Here is a 6,708-nt window from a genome sequence, read left to right as displayed (position 1 = left end):
TATGATACAATGATACAATGTCCAAGGCACACTTTAAGGCAGGGTAGAAGAAGGAACATAGGCAGGGACAGAAAGAGAAGACTGTGTGTGAATTATTTGCCCTTGGAGCTAGATGGCAGGTGCATAAGGGGTCACTGCTAGTCTTCTATCTTCTTTTACACTTAAAGCTACTGTTTAAAGTTGATTTAGGTCTGTAACCCCAGCTAATGCAGGGAGGCCTTGAGTTCAAGGCTGGCTGGGAAAACTGTGGCAACCCTGTATCTAAATAAAAAATAAAAACCAACTGGGGATATGGTTTGGTGCACTATGGCAAAGGCATGCTACTATGATACACACAATGCTACTACAACACACACACACATCACATACATATCACACACACACACACAAACACACACACACACATATATATACCCACCAAATACACATTGCCCCACACACATATCATATACACACATCACACACATACCACATATACATCACACACACACACATATATATACATATATGTGTGTGTATATATATATATATATATATATATATATATATCCACCACATACACATTGCCTCTCACACATACCACATACATATGCACCCACCACATCCACATCACGCGCACATTGTTCCACACACATACACACCCACCTCACAAGCACATACACACATTGTACACACACATTTTACATACACATCACATATGCACATGCATGACACAGACATATATATATATATATATAATACTCATCACATACACCTATATACACACACATACACAGAAATCACACAGATATACACACATTTTATATACACACACATTTTACACAATATACAACACACACATACACACTCATCGCAGACACACACATGCATCACATACATTTTACACACACACACACACACACACACACACACACATACACATACAAATAAATAAATAACAAACAGTCCCAGGGCTATCTAGCTCAGCGGTAGAGCACTTGAACACTATGCATTCAAGATCCATGGTTTGGGTTTATTTCGTTAAGCAATGTTTTTTTTTTTTTTTTTTTCTGTAGCTCAGGCTGCCCCAAATTCACAACCTCCTGTATTAGCCTCCTGAATGCTAGGAATTGTAGGAGCGAGTTTGTGCTACCTGGCCCAGCCTAAACATCCATTTTTGGTGTGAGGTTAACTGAAGCTGTTCTTAAACTTCCAGTGATGGAATTAGGAGGCCTAGATGACCAAACCCAACAAGATCTCTTCTTAACTTAAAAGTAAAAAAAAAAAAAAAAAAAAAAAGTCTCAACAAATTATGAAATAGGCAAGAAACAGCCCCCCCAACCTCTGGGGGTCAGGGTGGGGGTCAGGGTGGGGAGCCTACAGAGCTTAACATACCTCAGACGATTGTTCTGTGCCCTTGCCACTGAATGTCACCAGCACACTCACATGTGCTGGGGCTAGCCACAGAGCCCGTGCATGAGGGGGTGTGTGGATGGGGGTGTTCAGCAGGACACACAGACTTTCTCTTTAGAGTGCTTATCTTGATGGGGGAGATAAACGTGAGCTGGGTGATTATATATATTTAAATCAATATGGTGTAGAAGCTCTGAAAAGTAGGCTCTTTGACTTTCTGGGAACATATCAGGAATTGGTTCTAAGTAGTAGGGACATAGCATCCTTAAGAATTTGAACTGAGATAAAATAATCTAAAATATTGATAGGGATTTCTCAGGCCAAGGGATGGGGGTTGTGTCACTGGGGGTGGGGGGTGGGGCAGCCTGAGAGGGTGATATGGAGAGGTAGTCTGGTGACCAGGGCCATACAGAGGCACAGAGAGAAACTTACAACAGCTGAGAATCCAGAGATCAAAATGGACAATAACCATGACTGTGAAGCTGGGCAGATGCTGTCTCTGTGGGGTCTTGAGGGCAGCCCTCCCCCACTCCCAACCCAGCAAAGCCAAAAGCCATTACAGGGCTTACACAGAGATGCATAATTAAGTCTGTGTTTTACCATTAAATTGGCTAATGGAGCATACTGGCTGGAGCAAGGAGGCATGCTAGCTCTCCAGACAGAGGGCTCTGCTGGCAGCACAGGATGCTGGCAAATACATTCTAGGGCGGGGCCTGTGAAACATCACTGTCACTTCCTGCCACTGAACAAGCACACACCCTTTCTGTGGCTTCCTAAAGGTTTCTACAAGCAATAAGGAGTCTAACTAAACTCTAACCTAAGCGCTCTATCCTAACCCGCCCCCCTCTTCATCCCCCCTTTTTATGCCTTCTAGGGAAATGCCACGATGAGGTTGAGTTTGACCCTGAGAGTTTGGAAACACAAACATACCGGAGTCTGAAAACATCAAAAGCTTCCTAAGTGGAGCGGAGATGTATGGGGGAGGGAGAGGAAATGTGGAGGAGCTCGAAGTTAATTTGACTCTTTGGAGGGGAGGAGGGATGGGAGAGAGGAGGGAGAGAGGCACAGGCTTGGTTTCACTCTCCCACGCCGGGAAGTCCTTTTGCCTCTGTAAGACACAGCCCTGGAAAGAGTCTGAAATAAGGAGCAGCTCTAAGTGGGAAGCACAGGAAAAGATGGAGAGCTTCGGGGAGATGTTGGTGAGGGATGGGGAATTTTAGCCTTGATAGCTAGCTGAAAGACAGTTTTTTGTTTTTGTTTTTTTAAGGAAGATAATGCTGAGTATTGCTTAAAACAGTTTTTGTTTGTTTGTTTATTTATTTGTTGGTTGGTTTTTGTTTTTCAAGACAGAGTTTCTCTGGGTAGCCCAGCCAGTCCTGGAACTTGCTCTTTAGACCAGGCTAGCCTCAAACTCAGAGATCCACCTGCTTCTGCCTCCTGAAATGTAGGATTAAAGGCACGTTCGCTCAGCAGAGTTGGCCCCACTCTTCATCTGGGCAAAACAGGAGTGAGTGCTGGCCCCTGGAGCCCAGACCCAGGATTGTTGGCTGGCTGACCAGCTCAACTTCTACCCAGGCCCAGATCCAAGGCTCTGAGTTGTCCCACCCCAACATCTTCTCCATCTATGAACTGTTGGAGCATGCTCAACAGGCTGATTCAATAGAACCAAACCAACAGGATATCCTAGAGGAGTCCCCATGAAGATACAGTATTGAGAAGATAGCACAAGCCAGAGGCCTTGAACCGGACCAATGACTCACTGCAATGAACCTTTGCAAGTCAAAATGTGTGGACCAAGGGTACACTGTGGGACACACTGTAGCTTCCACCGTGAGATAGTTTTTATTTTTTGTTTTCTTTTGAGGGAAGCTGCAGTGGTGGAAGGCAGATACGAAGGGGCAGGAAGATGAGTGGAATTGGGGTGCATGATGTGAAATTATGCAGAATCAATAAAAAGTTATTTCAAGCATATATAGAGCCAGGTATACTTGATCATACCAATAGTCCCAGCACGTGCGAGACTGAGACAGGGAGGGGTTACAATTTGGAGCTACCCAGGACAACATAGTGAGGATCTGTCTAAATGAATAAATAGCCGGTGTGGTTAGGTATGCCCCCACAGTCTCTCAAGTTCATTCTCTCCTGTATGGAGTGAATTTGAGGCCAGTATAGGTTGCATGAAACATTGTTTCCATGACAACAACAACAATAAAAGTACGTACAAAGCTGTACACACTACTCCAGAGAGACAGGAGAATGACTTGAGCCCAAGAGTTCAAGACCAACCTGGTCAACATAACAAGACTTTATCTCAACATAACCAGAAAAATAAGTGTGTTAGTTTGAATATGCTTAGCACAGAGCGCGCTGTATTAGGAGGTGTGGCCTTGTTGAAGAAAGTAGGTTACTATGAGGATGGGCAATGGGACCCTCCTACTAACCACATGAGAGCCAGTCTTCTCCTAGTGGCCTTCAGATGAAGCTGTAGAGCTCCCAGCTCCTCCTGCACCGTGCCTGCCTGGATGCTGCCATGTTTCCCTCCTTGATGATAATGGATTGAACCTCTGAACCTGTAAGCCAGCCCCAATTAAATGTTGTTCTTATGAGAGTTGCCTTGGTCATGGTGTCTGTTCACAGCAGTCAAACCCTAACTAAGACAATAAGTAAACAAACAAACAAACATGCAAACAGGTAAAAGCATATACAATTGAGCTATGAAATAAAATGTTTCAAAAATAGAGCAGAGGAGACTAGTCTGGTAGTCAGAAAGGGGCTGAAAAATAAATAAATTTTAAAAAAGAATAAAAATCCAACACATTTCAAAGTGCCTTCATTATAAGGCAGGTGTAGAGTGATTTAAGAACAGAAAACAAACCCCTTGGTTAATGCCTGGTTACTTCAGGTTATTGTGTTATTTTTTGTGCAACCAGGCCTGGCCTCAAGTGTTCTCTCCTGCCTCTACTTCCCAAGCTGTAGGACCACAATATTTCACCAGCACAAGGAAGCTACCACTTTTACGTAGGATTCGAATCAAGGGAATTTCACACCAATGGAAACTGGACTGGAGGGGATAGTTAGCTCTCTTTCTAGTCATGATCTCTCTGGGAAGATAAATAGCTTGATTTGGGTTTTAGGGGTGGAGTTGTAGCAAGAGTGAGTCCATTTTGAATTGGGGTGATCCCTAGTGGGTAAAGTACTTACTTGCTATGAAAGCCTAAGGAATCTGACCCCCCAACACCATGTAAAAGCCAGACACTGTGATGTGTCCCTGAAATCCTTGCACACACACATACATATACACACACCTGGCATATGCACATATACATATAAATACATGTGGATATATATATATATATATATATATATATACACATGTATAGATATACATATGCATACACATAAACATACACACAGATACTGTGATGGTTTGAAGAGGCTTGGCCCATGGAGTGGCACTATTAGAAGGGTTGGTCTTGTTGGAGGAGGTGTGACCTTGTTAGAGGAAGTGTGTCATGGTAGGCATGGGCTTTAAGACTCTCATCCTAGCTTCCTGGAGGCCAGTCTTCTCTTGTTTGCCTTCAGAACAAGATATAGAATTCTCAGATCTTCCTACATCACTCCTGCCTGGTCACTGCCATGCTCCTGCCTTGGTGATAATGAACTGAATCTCTTAACCTCTAAACCAGCCCCAACTAAATGTTGTCGTTTAAGAGTTGCCTTGGTTATGGTGTCTGTTCACAACAATAAAACCCTAAGACACATAAACATCAATGAACATACCCACATGCATATTGCAAACACATAAATACATGCATATTCATACACGCAGATGCACGTACTCACAAACACATATGCATACACATAAACATACATGCATAATGCACATACTCACATACACATATGCATGCATACATGCACCATGGCTGTACTTTGATTTCTAGCCTGGTCTCTTGGGGTCAAATGCAAGAACTTAGGATCCAAAACAATGGCCTCTTGTGAGTTTTAATTAATTAAAACCAGCTCCAAATTCTCCCAACCCTTAGCTATCACCAGTTATTGTTCTATTTACTCTGCAATTCCCTCCAATGTGGATTATACAACATTTGTCTATTTGTGATTGGTTTATTTTACTGACTGTGGTGACCTCAGAATTCATCCCTATTGGGACATTATCAGAATTGTTCTTTTTGAAGGCTGAACAGTATTGCATTGGTTTTACAATTTACTTACTCATCCTCCTGTCAATGAGTCATTTTGGCTCTTCCTACTTTTTGTGAACAATGCTTCAGTGAACACGGCATACAAATGTCTTTCAAAGACCTGATTTTGAGGGAGTATGTAGCCCCAAGTGGAGTTGCTAGGCCACGTGAGATTTTACTTTTGTTTAGTACCTCAGCATCTGTTGTTATACTGGCTCATAACAACACAAGAGGCTCAGCTTCTGATAACCTGAGTTTGATCTCCAAGATTCACATGGTAGAAACAGAAAACTCCCAGAAATTGTCCTTTGGCCTCCACACATGTGCTATAGCACAAGCATAGCAACACACATGTATACATACATACATACATACACACACACAAACACATATACATACATATACATACATACAAACACACATACACACATACATATACATACACAAATATATATATATACACATACACACATACATATACATACATACACACATACATACACTTACATACATAGGGGATTGGTATGGTGCTACTATTTTCAAATGCTGAGTTCTGTACTCGAAGATATCATTACCCCCACCACCCTATGGGGAGATCTTCACGGACAAAAGGATCCTATCATATATCAGCTTTTGTTGTATAAATCTTGCCACCTAAGTTATCCGATTGGTTAATACCTACAGACTGGGCTGGGCAGAAGAAAGGGGCAGAGAAAGGTTCATGGGCCTGGGGGGTTGAGGAGGGACCCTGAGGAGAGGAAGAAGGAGAAGGTTACCATGGGATAACATGGGTCGTGAGCACATAGCCATGAGGGCTGGCCTGCTGGAGCAGAAGCAGCCCAAGTGGAACATATGGCAAGTAATGTCTCAGGATTTTTGACGGGGAAGTAAACAGAATAGAATAGAGGGCTGATATCTACCCAGCTCTAGTGCTTTTAATGTGGAAACTATATGGTCTAGGTGGAGTCAAACCCCCATACACACAAATAATATTTACCACAACATAAATAAGTAAATAATAAATAGGTAGATATATATATATGCCTTTTTAAAAGTTAAAAGGAGACCAGGATAGCTAGGGCGCAGGGTCGGCTGACACCCGCCAGCTGCCCACGAC

This window comes from Mus caroli, chromosome 13 (assembly GCF_900094665.2).
Source record: "Mus caroli chromosome 13, CAROLI_EIJ_v1.1, whole genome shotgun sequence".
NCBI classification, from domain to species: Eukaryota; Metazoa; Chordata; class Mammalia; order Rodentia; family Muridae; genus Mus; species Mus caroli.
This window is presented reverse-complemented; position numbering follows the sequence as displayed.